Here is a 16,504-nt window from a genome sequence, read left to right as displayed (position 1 = left end):
CAAAACATGTTATGTAATCATAAGTGATAATTGGATCAAATGGTATTATTATCTGCACTGAAGAATAGGGAGTGAGCACATCTCTGCAAAAACGACACCCCCGGCTGATGTCATTGCTGCCAAATTGAGCAAAACCGGGAGGCTGGGGGCATGCCAGTTCTCGCAATTAGACACTTCCTTCACATTAATTAGCACTTCCCAGGACATCTGCTCTTTCTTCTGTTTTAGTGGGACTTTCAAATGAAATCCGTGGGTTTCTTCTTTCACCTTAGAATGTTCAAGTGTGTGACAAAAGCAAGCCGAGGTCTGAGATGGGAGCAGGAGGCCGCTGGGGCTACAGCGTGGTTCAGAGGCGGAATTGGAGATTAAACACAGGGCTCGTTTTCAGGGTACACACAGGTTGTATAATATGTTCCATATTATACAGTGTATACAGAGTATGCATACAAGCACAGACACTGCGTACTTATATATACACGAGATTGTATATATATACACATTGAGGCAATCCGATGCTTTTTTTTCACCTTGATTTTCAGTTAAAAACTGAAAAAGTAAAGCAATCTCAGAATGTTTCTTTCTTATTTCACAAGCATATGTTTATAGCTGTATTGCTTCAAAACTGAAGATGAGAGGGGCGAAAGGAAGAAACCTGCATGGTGGCAAATTCAGCGGATTGTAAGTATAGACCCTTCGCGGCTGTGGATTCTGCATGAACGCTTAGTACTGGATGCTCATCGAACACCTGGGCTTTTCCAGAGTGCTGTGAATACTTACTTGACAATTCCCTGCCTCCAAAGGAAAGCAAGTTAAAACACAATACAAGCATTAAAGGCTTCTTTCCAGGCATCTATAAACAGCGTTCATAACATCAGACGTGGGAGGAACTGCCAAAAATCTCAAACACAGCCAAATGCTGGAGGTTTGGCATTTTTCAGCAGATCTAAATCCTTCCAGATTCAGATGCCATTGGAAATGTGACTCTGAAAAGCTTTGCTGAGGTGGGAAAGAGTAGGGTGCATGAGAACATTCACTCACTTTTCAGTCCAATAAACTCTTTATAGCTGGCTGTCCCCGCGGGCACTCAGGACTGGAGAGCCAGGGAGAGCCAGGACCGGAGTGAGCACAGCAGGGATTAGCGGGGAGACTCGGGAAGGTGGAGGAGAGCCTGGGAGGTGAGGAGGTGGGGATCCCGGAGGGGTGGAGCAGACATACAAAGGGGCCTCTGGGGGCAAGTGGAACTCTGAGGCCACTCAGGTAAACAAAGAAGAGAGTTTCCACTGGGCAAGAAACTTAAGGAGGGAGCCTGGCAAAGGAGCAAACAAATTGGATGAGCAGGAGCAAGGATGACGAATGGGCCTGAGCTCTGAGAGAGCAGAAGAGCGGCTTTGCCAAGGAAGAGGGAGTAGAGGCAAGAAGCTGAGGGGAGGCCTGTGGCCTCGAGCATATGACAGGCTTAAGTAAGGAGGCGGTAGTGTTCTCGTCCAGTGCTGGGGGTGCAGGCTGCAACAGCCACCCACGTCAGTGGGGAGAGTCCCTACGGGACCGCCCTGTGTCCTCTGTGGAAATGGCACATTCTTGGGCAGGGAAGGACCATGAGAAGGTCAACTGGTGCTGCAATCCTGTCATCCGGCAGCTGGGCTGCTGAAGAGAAAGTTTAGACTCCCTTGAAGATGTGTGGGGTCTTACTGACACGGCCTCTCACCCCACGGGGGCCCCCAGAGGTGGCCGGGCCCGGTGCTCACCCCTCTTTGCCCCCTCCCCAGGGTGCTGGGGGAGCGGAGCACATGATGACCTGAGATACACAGGAGAGGGCTCAGAGCCAAGGTTCTTAGGGAAGCGTCTGAGAGGACAGAAGACGGAGGCTGTGAGGAAAACCAGTCACACCCTCAGATGAGCGCAACATGACAGCCAACTGGGGACTGAGGCTCAGAAAGCCGGTAAGAAACAAAGTTGTTGCAAACAGCTTCTATAAAGAGGGGTGTGGGTGTGGAGAAAATCAGCTACATTTAGTCAAGAAATGCAAGTTTGGAATTGTTTTCAGTGTTGTTAGTCAGACAACGTTAAAGGGTCCTTGGAGGAACCATAGCTTTCTTAAGATCCCAAAATGTGCCATAAAATGCTCCAAGAATTTTTCAAAATGTCTTGGGAAACCAAGCTACCTTTGATCCTTTTTGGTGGGAGCCAGCAGATGATCTGAACACTGTTTGAGCATTGTCCTCCGATGAGTCCTAACAACCCATGCTAAATTGTGTTTGTACTTGGGCATTTTTTCTGGGGACATGAGGCAGGTTTTAAGCAAGTTTTCAAAGACGTATGTGATTTGAGAGTGAGAGGTTAAGGACCATTGCTCTTGGATAAATCCAGGTTGCAGAAAATTCTACAAAGCCAAGGGAGATCTGCATTATCAATATAGAAGGAGCTGGATTTTGTTAAATGTATTTATAGGTCTTCCAGAACCACCTGTGGAAACTGCTCAGTGGTGAAATGGAGAGGAAGGGAGAGAGTCAGACAGGAGAATTATGGGATGCCCTGAGGGAAGTCCACCATCTTCAAAATGCTTTGGACTGAATCCTATAATGCAGCCCCCTCCTTTCCCCGCTTTTTTTAAAAAAACAAAAATGGGGATACAGTCCCTGAGTTGGCCATTTTTGGTGAATATGGAAAGGAGGGAACTATGAGTAAGGTGAGCAGACTACTGAAGAGGCCACTCCAATAATCTAAGGGAAGAATGATGGAGATCTTGACTAAAGCAAAGGTTGCAAAAAAGGAAAAAAATGAATCTTTAAAGGGATACTGGTAAAGGAGACTTCAAGAACTTTGTAACTGATTAGCTCTATGGGTTGAAGGAGGGAGAGCAATCCAAGTGGAATACCAGTTTTCTGCCTGGGCACCTGGGTGGATGGTGGTACCAATGACTAAGACAGGAGGAGAAGAGTCATGACAAAAGATGATGAGCTGCATTGTGGCATGGTAAACTTTGGACGTCAGAGGGCTGGAAGCTCAATTAAGAGGTGTGACTCAGATAACCATCAGCCAATGGGTGGAATATACAAGACTGATCAAGAAGAGAGTAGAAGCTTGAGGACCAACAGCATGTCAATGGCTAGAAGAGGGGGCAGACCAGGGACACTGAGAAGAAATGAGTGAAGAGGTAGTCAGAGGGCCAGGAAAGATGGTTTCTAAAAAGTAAGTGAGAGAAAAATGGATATAACTTCACTATCCAATGTGGTATCCACTGGCCACATGCAGCCAGTCCAAATTAAAGTGTGTTGTAACTGTAAAATAAACACTAGATTTTGAAGACCTAGTAAAAATAATTTTTAAAAAGGAATATAAAATGACTCAACAATTTTCACAATAAATTATATGTGGAAATAATATTTTTAATATATTGGGTTAAATAAAATACACTATTAAAATTAATTTCATCATCTCTTTTAACTTTTTAAATGTGATTATTAGAAAATCACCTAATCGACTGATGGAATGGGCTAGAGAGTGAAGGAGAGACTTGGTACTGGTCTCGGTGAGAGGGATTTCATTCCTCTAAGAAGAAAAGGAGTGAACGGTTAACATGGGTGAAGAATGGGAAGCAAGACAGAGAAGAGATAAAGAAATGCCAAGATGTGGTTCATGCCCAATAGCTTCTGTTTTCTCAGTGACGTAGGGTAGAAAAGCCATGTACCTAGAGTGGAGGTGGTAGGGTTTGGGCAGGAGGATGAGGAAGGGACAGAATTGTCTTTGACTATCGAGTGACTAGCAGAGGGGGACAACCAAAGACAAGAATGAACATGAAGGAGCACTGGAGAGGGCTTCAGTGCAGCTGGCAGCATGGACGCTGGTGAGGGCAATCTACACTAGTGCAATTTTCTAGTCAGAAGAATGGAGATATGTGCTGTAGGAGAAATACAGGGGTGAAGAGCCAACAGGACTGGACAAGTGGCATTCAGGCAGACAAAAAGATAATGAGGCCAGGAGAAACTGATGAATCTAGAAAAAATGGAGGCATCAAGGCGAAGATGCTTTCATGAGGATTAAGATCAGGATTACTGGGAATGAGAAATCTAGAGGAGAGAAGTTTAAGTCACTGATGGACAATGGTGATGATGTAACCCATGGCTGGCAGGAGCCAGGGTCAGTCAGTCAGTTGATCATTAGGGGAACTCCTCAGAGACAGGAAGTTGACAACTGACAAGAACAGGAAGGGAGAGAAGATGGCAGAGCATGACGGGAACTTCAAAGGAGTAGGGTGGGGGTGGCTAAAGAGTGAGCCAATATGCTTAACAAACACAAAACACCCAGATTCCCCACACCTTATAGCCAGAGACGCTGTTTCAAGGGGTACAAATCACACACCCCAACAATTGTTTCTGCAAACATCTCCCCCCAGTTACCACAACATGACCACACAACAGTAGAAAAGACCCTGATAGCACCCATTCCCTCCAAATGGAAATCTGAGAGATGTTCAGAGGCTCGACAAAAACAACTGCACCCAACCCTGTCACTGTCCTGAAAGAGATGCTTCCTCTCATCAGAAAATTGCTCACTTATGTGTGGTGTGCGGTCTCCATGAGCCAGGGGGCTTGAGTTGACTGATTATACTGTAAGACTATGATTTCCTGGGTGTATTAATCTTTCAAAAAAAAAAATCACTCCACCTCTGCATTTACAAGCCCTGGCACACATTTTTTTGATGATAAAAAACAAACAAACTATGGTAGGTTTCATTCCTAAAATTGTCAGTTACATAGAAGTCATTCTTTTGCTTCAAACAATACATAAAATCAAGAGAATTAATTGAATAAGGGAAATCATTTATAAAGGTAGCATTACATTCCCTTAAAAAAACCCCAACTATTCTGCTTTCCACAGAGCTACATAGGCAAGCAATAGGCCTTTGGAATGGCTAATGGCAGCATTTGGGGAGCATCTGGGGAGTTTAATGGATACTTCACTTCCTCCCACCTTGTTAAAGAACAGGAAACCTGCTACCTTATTCAGACCAGCTGGGAGAGCAGAACTAGACAAAACTAAGGGACAGAATAAAGAACAACTCAGCCTAGAGAGAAACGTCCTGGAAGAGCAGGGACGCTGCTTGCCCTGCTTGCCCCGCACACGTGCAATCGCGGCCCTGGAGGCAGGTCTGAGCCTCGCTTCCACGCGATAGCCACGCAACGGCAGGTCCCTGAAGAGCCGATTCTTAGGCTCTAAGGTCAGTCCATCAGCACGAATGGGATGGAAACATAGAATTCGAGGCTCCTTCCCACTTATCAGACCAAACTTTGGGATAGGGTGTAGCGGGTCTGACAGCTCAGACCTGGGAAATTTGAGGGTGAATTCAGAAGCACCTGTTAGCAAGATGGTGCGTTCTTAGCAGCTCTTACCATCTGAGCTCACAAAGCAGCTACTGATCAGTGATGACAAAGGGCCTCTGTGAGGCCAGTGGAGCGAGGAAAGGGGAAGTGCCAGGCTGTTTATTCATTTATTTCCCCGTGGAGGGGAGCACAGTCCTGATTTGTCAAGTTCATCATGCCTCAGGCAAACCTGAAATGGGCAGTGACTGATTAAATACAGCATTTATTTATTTTTATTACTTTTATTTTTTAGATTTTATTTATTAGAGAGAGAGAGAGAGAGCGTGCACAAGGGGGAGAGGGGTGGGGGAGAGGGAGAAGCAGACTCCCATTGAGCAGGGAGCCCAATGTGGGGTTTGATCCCAGGACTCTGGGATCATGACCTGAGTGGAAGGCAGACATTTAACCGACTGAGCCACGCAGGAGCCCCTAAATACAGCATAAAAACAAAACAAAACAAAACAAAACAACCTTGGGAGAGGTTTCTCTCCCTAAACATAGCAGGAAAGGTTAGAAGAAAAATTAGGGATTACCTAGAGATGGCGGTTTCTTCCAATTCAGGCCAATCTAGTTAACCTTTGCAATATTTTTATACTTCACCACTTGTGAACATGTTGTTTCACTTTAAATCTGCTGACAAAGAAGCTTTGTATGTAAAATAGATGTGATGGCTACAATAACGCAGACTTTTCTTTTCAGGTCTTTTTTGCCTATTTAAATGGCTTCAGACCGAACAGTCATTTAATTCCTAACAGACAGATAGTATGAAGATAAAATTATTGAACCCAGAGCAGTCTCGTGGCCAGATTCTACATGGATGGATGTGGCTGCTGACGACGAAGGGATTTGTAGGCCATTTTGAGGACAGATTAATAGATTTAAATATTAAGAGAAGCAGGCTAAGTAAGTTCATCCATTCATCTACTCATTCGACAAATATTTACTTACTAGGTACTATGAGCATGGCACCGTGTTAGGCACACGGCAGTAACCAGGACAGTCCGGTGCTGACCCTTGAGGAACTAAGAGACTCACACAAAATTGACAATTCAGTGGAACTTTAAGTATCTTGACACCATGGACCAATATATTCAGGATCCAAGGATTAAAGGAGGCTCTTAATTTGGGGCTGAAACAAAACCAAAATTCCCTTATTGTTTCTTTATAAACACATGGTGTATAGTTTTCCTTACAGGATTTTCTTTTTGCTTAAGTTCATAAATCTGTATAAACTGATTCAGAAGATATGTGATAAAATAGGAGAGGATAAATTTTAGGGCCTTCCCCATTCAGCCATAAGCACAATTTAGGAAAAGGTCTGCAAAACCCTAGTGCTAGAGTGCAGTCTTGCGGTCATTTGGTGCTGGGACCCAACTGTTCAGAGATGAGGAAACCAACATTTATAAAAGGCTCAGAATCTGTTTCTAATTGTGGATTGGTAAAAGCTTCTTGGTTTCCCAAGGAACATATGGTAGAGATTGATAGTTAAAAATGTAACAGAGGGACTAAAATATTAATGTAGGAGTATTCACAGACTCCTTCTTTATAATCCCCTGCTAAGAATAATTCCGGCAATGCCACCCCGGCATCTCCTCATACTGGGTAGCTGAGATGGATGGAGGGTGACATAATTTCATGCACCATGGAGGACTGGGGGAGGGATTCCATTGAGGACAAGCACCCCCCTCATGCATGTTTGGGGGTGCCCAAACTGCCCCCTTCATAGTTGAGCACTAGTGAGATGGGGAGATGATGACCCTTCAGGGTCCTGATTTACCTGTAGGTCCACAAGTGGGGGTTATGGAGAGACACTGCGATATTGACAGCTGGGGTCACTCAAATGTGGATCCAGGGGGCCACCAGCAGGCCACTGGTGCCTAGGGACAAATCCCTGTGTGTGGGGACTACTGGAGGCACCATTCACCCATCCACCCGGAAGCTAGCTCACAGCACATATGAATGAGGGAGGGGGTGCCTGGTCCCTGGATAATCCCTGATCATCTGTGTCACACACTCCTTGCCAGAAAAAGGAGATAGTTACTCTCAATGCCACAGAGACTAAGAGTAAGGGCTATTGTTTGGAATTGCCTGAAGGCGGAAGTCAGGGGGAGACTAACCTGAGAGCTGGAAAAATGGCCAGGGGTGCCAAATGCTTAGAGGAAGAAATTTCCAAACTGGATTATGGATATAAAGACAAGATGCCAACAGGATCTCAGACTCTGATACCTAGTGGGTATTAGTAACTAGAAATTAACCTAAATCTTGTTAAATTGTTAAGGACTTTATTCACAATCAACAATCATTTACCGAGTCCTGGCACTGTTAGCGAATTCGGAGAAGAGGCACTGTATCAGAAATTTTGCTTTCACAGAGTTGACATCCTAGCTGCGGGAGAGGCGCTTCATGAGAATCTCTAAACCTAGCAAACAGCAGAGGCCTGTGATTGCTCAATTCTTAAGGCCTCCCACCAACAGGAGTAGAATAATAGAGCAAAGCCCAAAAAGGTCATCCTCCGCAAAGCCAATCTCAGACTTGGCCACAAAGAACAAGAACAAACAAGGAAGATCTTGGCAGGCACAACAGGTAAGCAGAAGGATGACCAAGGACCCTATCTCACTGTGCTGGAGATAACCTCACACAACCTGAAACCAGGGCATGCTGAGGCAAGACTGGCAAAGCTGAAGTCAGTTCCCCTGATCTCATGCAAACATGGTGTAGTGTGTGAGAATTGTTTTAAAGTGGTTATGCCTCTTGAGCTTGCAGGCATGTAGTCAGACTATCCTGAACACTCAGGTATGTGTTTGGGGAGGAGATGGAATATTAAAACATATGAAATAAAACCCTGAAGAGAACAGTAAGGGGAGCCTCTTTTACTTGGAAAAAGTTCTCATAAGTATGCTGTTTCATTGGGGTCCTCTGGGGACTTGTGAAGCCTTGTTATAACACTGGCGAGGGAGATGCTGTTAGTTCCTGCCTTATGTAACCATTCCTATGGTTTTCCAATGCTCCAAAATTAAAGAAACTTTACATCTCTAACTCTTGTATTGTCATCTTTCCATCACTGACATCACTGTCCTATTGTGATGACCAAGCAGATGGCTGTCAGAGTGGGATTAATGCCAAGGACTCCCTCAGGCCCTTGCCAGAATGCAGCCAGCCACTTTCCAGATAAACACTGGACATCTATTGAGGTTTTAGATGTAAAAGAAAGCCCCAAGGGAGCTAAGTGTTGCTTTGACTTTCACTGAGCCAACTCTTTGTAAAAGTTAAAGACTCCAGAATCAAAAGACAAGGGGAATTTAGAGACACCAAAGGTTTCAAATGTTGAGGCAATGGTAGTGATAACACAGTTGATTAAAAAAAAAAAAAAACTTTATTAACTAACAGCTTTGCTATAAAAAATGGCCACAAATGGAGAATGATTTCAAATTAAAAATTTTAACAGGAATACTTCTACTTTAAAATATGTAAATTATCCCAATGAAGAAAAGCCCAACATGAAGTAGATTTATTAGGGAAAAGTACCCAACATTGAAAGAAGACTTAACACCAATTTTTCTCCAACTCTTCCAATAAAAATCAAAAAGGAAGGAACATTCCCAAACGCATTTTACAAGGTCAGTATTATCCCAATGCCAAATCAGAAAAGGACACTACTAGAAAATAAGAGGCCAATATCCCTGATGAATATAGATGCCAAAATTCTCAATAAAATACCAGTAAACTTCATTTAGTAGCACGTTGAAAAGATCATTCACCATGACCAAGTGGGATTTATTCTGGGGATGCAAGGATGGTTCAAAATGAGCAAATTGTCAATGTGATACCTCAAAATAGAGTTAAAGAAAAGAATCATGATCATTTTAATAGATGCAGAAAAAGCATTTGACAAAATTCAACATTGACTCATGAGAAAAAACTCTTAACAAATTAGGCAGAGAAGGAACATATCTCAGTGTGATACAGGTCATATAAAACAAGCTCACGGCTAACATCATGCTCAGTTGTGAAAGATTAAAAGCTTTTCCTTTGAAGCCAGGAACAAGCCAAGGGTAACAATTCTCACCCCTCCTATTCAACATAGTACAGAATGTCCTAGTGAGAAACAAGCAAGAAAAAGAAATAAAAGCTATCAGAATTGGAAAGGAAGAAGTAAAACTGTTTCTCTATTTGTAGATTACATGATTTTATATATAGAAAATACTAAAGACTCCACCAAAAAACTGTTAGGGTTAAACAATGAATTGACTAAAGTTGCAAGATACAAAATTAACATACAAAAAAATCAGTATCATGTCTAGATGCTAACAACTTTTCTGAAAAAACAGCGAAATTTATCTCATTTATAACAGCATCAAAAATAATAAAATAGGGGATCCCTGGGTGGCTCAGCAGTTTAGCGCCTGCCTTCGGCCCAGGGCGTGATCCTGGAGACCCGGGATCAAGTCCCACATCAGGCTCTCTGCATGGAGCCTGCATCTCCTTCTGCCTGTGTCTCTGCCTCTCTTTCTCTCTCTGTGTCTCTCATGAATAAATAAAGATTTTTTTTAATCTTTAAAAAAATAATAAAATACGGGATCCCTGGGTGGCGCAGCGGTTTGGCGCCTGCCTTTGGCCCAGGGCGTGATCCTGGAGACCCGGGATCAAATCCCATGTCGGGCTCCGAGTGCATGGAGCCTGCTTCTCCCTCTGCCTGTGTCTCTGCCTCTCTCTCTCCCTGTATGACTATCATAAATAAATAATAAAAAAAAAATAAAAAAAATAATAAAATACTTAGGACTTAATTTAGCTAGAGGTGAAAATCTGTATGCTGAAAACTGTAAGATCTTGATGAAAAAAATTAAAGAAGAAAGAAATATCCCACGTTCGTGGATTGGAAGAATTAATGCTGTTAAAATGCCACTACTACCAAAATCCATCTATAGGTTCACTGCAATCCCCATTTTAGATTTCCAATGGCATTTTTCACAGAAGTAGGAAAAAGCATTCCTATAATTTATTTGGAACCACAAAAGACTCCTATAACCAAAGAAATCCTGAGAAAGAAGAACAAAGCAGGAAATATCATACTTCCTGATTTCAAACTGTACTATAAAGCTACAGTCATTAAAACGGTATGGTACCAGCATAAAAACATACAGACCAATGGGACAGATTCGTGAGCCCAGAAATAAACCCAAGCATACATGGTCAACCTAATATTTGACAAAGGAGCCAAGAATACTCAATGGAGAAAAGACAGTCTCTTCAATAAACGGTTCTGGGTTCACTGGATATTCACATGCAAAAGAATGAAACTGGACCACTATCTTAAACCACTCTCAAAAATTAACTCAGTGGGTTAAAGACGTGAAAGTGAGACATGAAACCTGGAAACTCCTAGAAGAAAACATAGCAACAAAGCTCCATGACATATATGACACCTAAAGCACAAGCAACAAACTGAAAAATAAACAAGTGGGACTACATCAAACAAAAAGTTTTTGTGCAGCAAAAGAACCCATCAAAAAAGTGAAAAGACAATCTACATAATGGGAAATTTTTTTGCAAATCATGTATCTGAAAAGGGGTCAACATCATATATATATATATGATGATATATATATATACCTCATACAATCCAGTAGCAAAAGAAAAAAACAAAAACCTTAAAAAATGGGCTAAAGACCTCAAGAGAGGTCTTCTCCAAAAAAGATATAGGAAAGGCCAACAGGTACATGGAAAGATACTGAATATCACTAGCATAAGGCAAATGCAAATTAAAACCGCAATGAGACATCATCTCACATCTGTTCGGCCGTCCTCAAGACAACAAGACAGATACCAGAGTGGATGTGGAGAAAGGGAACCCTTGTGCACTGTTGGTAGGAAGGCAAACTGCTACAGCCACTGTGGAAGATAGTATGGAGGTTCCTCAAACAATTAAAAATACAACTATCATATGATCCAATAATCCCACATCTTAGAAATGTATCCAAAGGAAAGAAAAAAACTAACTCAAAAAGACATCTGCACCTCCATGTGCACAGCACCAGTATCTACAATAGCCAAGACATGGAAACAACCTAAGGGATGAAGATAATGATGTGGAGACAGTAGAATATTAGTCAGCCGTTAAAAACTGAGGAAATCACGCCATTTGCCATATGCTGTCATTTACGTGTGGCATCTGAAACAAACAAGCTAAATTTATGGTTACCAGAGGCAGAAGGGAACAGGGAGGAAGAACTGGAAGAAAGTGGTCAAAGGTACAAACTTCCAGTTATAAGGTAACTAAGTGCTAGGGATGTAATGTAGAGCGTGAGGGCCATAGTTAACGCTGCTGTGTGATATATAGGACAGACAGTAAATCCTAAGAGTCCTCATCACAAGGACAATGTTTTTGTTCCTTCTTTCTTTTTTACTGTATTTCTGTGAGAGGATGGAGGGAGGCTCAATGAAGCTATTGTGGCAATATATTTCATAATATATGTAAATCATACCATCTGTAAGCCTTAAATTTATAGAGTGAGGTCAATCATTTCTCAATAAAACTGGGAAGAAAACAGAAAAAAAGGAGATATATTAATATTTACCTACTATTGGATGATAGGGAAATGAAAAAAAAGATACACACGTGTACTAAATGTTTCTCCTGACAGCCACTCGACCCTGTAATTCTGTATCATTTAGGACAAAAGCACTAAAGATGATATTCAAATTTAAAAGTGATTTTCTAATTATATTACAGATTTCCCTCTCTGGAAAACAAATGGTATTAAATGAAGACATAAGGCTTGCTAGATACAAGTGTATAAAAAACACTGCTTCTTGAAACTTCTTTTTACAACACGATTGGGTACATGTTACAGAGCCAGGTCAGACAGCTGAACAGCTAGACCAAGTACATCTAATCGAGAGATGACGAAACCTATAAATGTCATCATTTCTACAGTTGTCTATAGTTCATAAGTAAACCACATTAACTTGGTGCCAAGACAATACAATTTAGGTGTCAAAAATGTACTTTTCCACCTCAGACATTTTTCTCAAGGGAGACACAACCTTCCCAGTCTGAGAAGGCAGGACAAGTGGCCACAAGCCCAGGGCCCGGCTGAGGACGGGGAAACATGTTCACGCTGAGTGTGCGATTCTGACTGGTGGCCCTATGTGACACAGCTCCTGAAGTGAGAAGGCAGGAGGAAGGGTTTGAACCCCTCCTTCATCAAGTGAAAGGTGGAAAATATATTATAAAGATAGAAACAGAAAGGGTCAATTCCCACATTCTTTTCCTCATCCCTGGACAGACAGCCAAAAGCTGCAGGCCTCAGTGCCTGTTAATAAAGGACCTTGAGCAAATACAGCCTGCTGACCCAGGTGCCCTGAGAACGCAAGCCCTCGCTTAGAGGAACAGAAGTTACTGAATATTTATATGCCCATTTCCATAAAAGTAGTTCAGTCGGTATTTATTTTGTATTTCTCATCACAGAGTTAGGTTTTTGTCTGAACGCACGTCCCAACTAAATATATCAAATAAAAATCTCCATTATTCCTATTTCCTATGCAGATGGTTAATCTAAGCAGTTTGGGGAGGAGGAGATGGGAACAAGTGTGTCATACAGGAGACATTTCAAAACAAACAATGAACCACGGCCCAACCGCGTGAAACTTGAAAGACCAATGGCTGGTCAGCTCCTGCGGATTTTAATAATAGACCACATGACACATCTGGAGATACTATGGATCCTGTCGATAAGTTATGAAAAAGATGTCTTTGTGATCCACCTGTGTCGTGATCATGCACTTACCTCAGAATCCAAAATTGGGATTGCACGATAATTTAATCCATACAAAAAAAGCCCTGGGTATTGGCACTAGACATTTGTACAGCTCAAAGTTTCTAATTTGTTCTTTTTCTTAATGTGAAGATAAAAACCTCTGGAGATGGGCCAAAGATGTTTACACGTTATTTTTAAAGATATGTGAGAATGTAAAAATGTAACGTGAATAGAAAATACCAATTTTAGAAAGCAACCATTCTCGGTGTACTAATGCTTTCTATAGGTCAATTCTTCTGACACCCCTTGACAGCAGTGTAAAACTATGGCTCATCAAAACTGACTCATTTAAAGCTGGGTAGAGTTTTAAATGTCTGTAATGATTCTTGCTACTGATTTGGTAATATTTACTGGGATCTTTAATTGATTGTATATATATACTCAAAGGCATTTATAAATGATAGGAATTACTATTCAACATTAAAATGACCAGAGGCTCTCTTCTGTGATAATAATACTAGTTCCCATCAAGAAAAAAAAAAAATGAAAGGAGCATGAGCAGGGTATTTTCCACCCCTCCATTCTACTCTCTACCCTTCTCTCCTCCTGCTCTGAGCCCTCCATGGCTGACCTTTGAGGCTCCCATCAACAGGCACTTTTGTCCTTTAGCTTCTGACTGCCTCAGCTTGAGGGGAAAATCAGGGGAAGGTGAGAGGGTCAGAGGAGAATACACCTGGGGAATTTACTCCCCGGAGAGCTTCTTGCTGGGATTCAGATCGGTTACCTTCAACTTTCTCCCCCAGGTCTCAGCTCCTGTCAGGTAGTCTGCTCCTACAGCTAATGCTCCCCAGGTCTGGCAACAGCATCACCCTCTTCAGACCCAAGGTGGTGGAGGGGCTACCCCATCCCTGTCGTTTCTCTATATCCTGCCCACACCTTTGTTACTAGGCCTTTCATTTAACTCTCTCCAAATTACTTCCTTTTCAGAGGGCTCTTGCTTTCCTGCTGGAGTCAGAACTGACAGAGAGCTTAAGTCAAACCTGAAACACTTAGGTTTTCTCTCTCATCGTCCCCTAATTCTAAGAAATTCTATATAATAGGCGCCCTATATTTTTATAGTCTTTGAAGCCAACTTTAGAGAGCTAGAGCCAAGAATCAAAACCAGAAAAGGAAAAGAAAGCTTTCTCATCTTTTAGATGACACCACCCAATATAATCTTTAGAAATGCAGTATATATAATATGGTGCACCGAAGCACGGCAAAGGTCCTATTAAAACAAGGCAAAAAAAGAGTTAAAATATCAGTATACCTCATGACTTTAAAAAAAGTTTTCTTTTTTAAGATTTTAAAAATTTATTTATTCATGAGAGATACCGAGAGAGAGGCAGAGAAGTAGGCAGAGGGAGAAATAGGCTTCCTGCAGGGAGCCCGATGCTGGACTCAATCCCGGGACTCTGGGATTATGCCCTGAGCTGAAGGCAGACACTCAACCACTGAGCCACCCAGGCGTCCCTTTTTTTTCTTTCTATTTTAGGTCTATAACAATTTAAGCCACCTCCAGTAGTTATGAGGAACTAAAGTGCCCTCACAGAAACTAGATTCCCTGCTGGGACAGGAAAACCAATGCCGAATATGGGATTGACCTCTTGTCAAAACATAAGGACAATTTTGTTCGTTTGTTTGTTTTTGGACAATTTTGGAAGTACTTGATGGTATTGTGAAAAAGCCACATATACCAACCCAAAGAAAGGTCTGCTAAAGATCACAGTGACAGCTCAAACATTAAAAAGTGACAACAAAAACACCATCAGAATCAGCTGCACCTAAGAAGAGACAAATAAGAACTATGCCTTTGAAAAGGAATATATACCAACAGTATTCAATTAACCGGTGCTTAGTTTATCCTGAAAAAAGGAGAGCAGAAAGAATGAAAGATGATTTGATTGATTTAAAAAAAAAAAAAAGTAATGTGCTTCACTGATACAACTCACTTTGAGACTCCAAGTCATTACCAATCTGAGATGTCAAAAGCCCTTTTCCTGCTAAGTTGCCATAAAATGCCAGCCCTTAGGTCAGAGGGTAAATGATAAAAATGGAATTAGACGGATCTAAAGCTTGGGTCTTCTGGGAGATGTCTCTCAAAGTTGACCTTTCCTCCCTGTCTTACTGTGTGCGCTGGTCATGGTCATCTGGGGGAGTGGCCAAGCACAGAGCCAGGGTTTCTGGACGAGTCCAGGAGGAGTGTGGGGTGGGATGGGGGTGGGGTAGGGTGAGGATTCAGTTCTCCTATAAGAATGACCAGTCCTTTCTGGTGCCTCACAGAATCCCTAACCCACAGGTGCATCATTTATATTCCAGCAGGAATTTGAAAGACTAGGGGAAGCTGGTCCTCAGAGAGGATATTGTGTTACCCCTACTCTGTGTTCACTTGGTGCGTGTATCTTTTGTTATGACAAACACAATCTTTACATCCTCTGCCTATTAACATCTTCTAACATCTGTATTACTACTGAGTCGTGCATAACATGTCCATGGCAAGGGCAGGCGTCTGTGACTGTCTCAGCCAGCAGAGGATGAAACGGATATGGACTAGTAAACGGATATGGACTAGTATACTAGTATAGTATACACCTCTATATACTGTATCTCACGCTCTCCCCTTCTAAGAGGCAGTTTAAAAGACTATCCTCCTTCTGTCCTCCCTTCACACTATTTGGCATGTAGTGGTGGTCAACATTATTGTTAGTCACAGGCCTATGAAGATCTTTATCTGGACCCGACTGAGAAAACTTCATAGCTCCCGAAGATCCTGAATGTGAGGCTGGACACAGTAACTGGAAACTCTTTGGGGAGGGGTGACTGCGTTTTCAATCATTTATGTGGGATAGTTTAAATTGGAGCATTTTAAGAGTGTGTATATGACAAGAAAAATGGGAGGGCAGAAGGCATGTCCTGCTTTGGGTTCATACGGAAATCAAATTTTGTTAACCACCTTGGACTTTTACTTCTGATAAAGGTGATTACACTGCTAGTCTATGGGCGGCATATGGCTGCTTACTTAAAACAGTCAATAAAAGGCTCATATTTTATAGAGCAGCAGGGATTGGTTGAAGGGTGGTCGTGTGACACACCAGAGCCAAGAGTACATCATAAACCATTTGGAGGACTTGTCAGTCAGAGGCAGTTCTTTCCTGCTGGACTGTAAGGTCCAGGCACTGTAGTCATTTTGCTACTTGAACTGCAGTAACTGAAAGAAAGCAGAACTGAAATATGGAGAGAGAACAGCAAGATTTGAATTTCTCTGTCAAGTGACACTCGAAGTCACCCAATCTCTGGATTTTTGGATGTGTCAGACAATAGGTTTCTTTTGTTTAGGCCAATTTGGGT

At 42.2% G+C, this 16,504-nt stretch overlaps 1 protein-coding gene across 5 annotated transcripts in view; it reads right to left on the bottom strand.

The window, feature by feature from the left end:
• EML6 (EMAP like 6) overlaps positions 1-16,504 on the bottom strand; it is a 271,691-nt gene that overhangs the window by 22,471 nt on the left and 232,716 nt on the right. The gene's annotated exons all lie outside the window — the stretch shown is intronic.

This window comes from Vulpes lagopus, chromosome 5 (assembly GCF_018345385.1).
Source record: "Vulpes lagopus strain Blue_001 chromosome 5, ASM1834538v1, whole genome shotgun sequence".
Classification (NCBI taxonomy): Eukaryota; Metazoa; Chordata; class Mammalia; order Carnivora; family Canidae; genus Vulpes; species Vulpes lagopus.
Note: the sequence above shows the minus strand (reverse complement) of the source record. Positions and strands in the feature narration are given on the sequence as shown.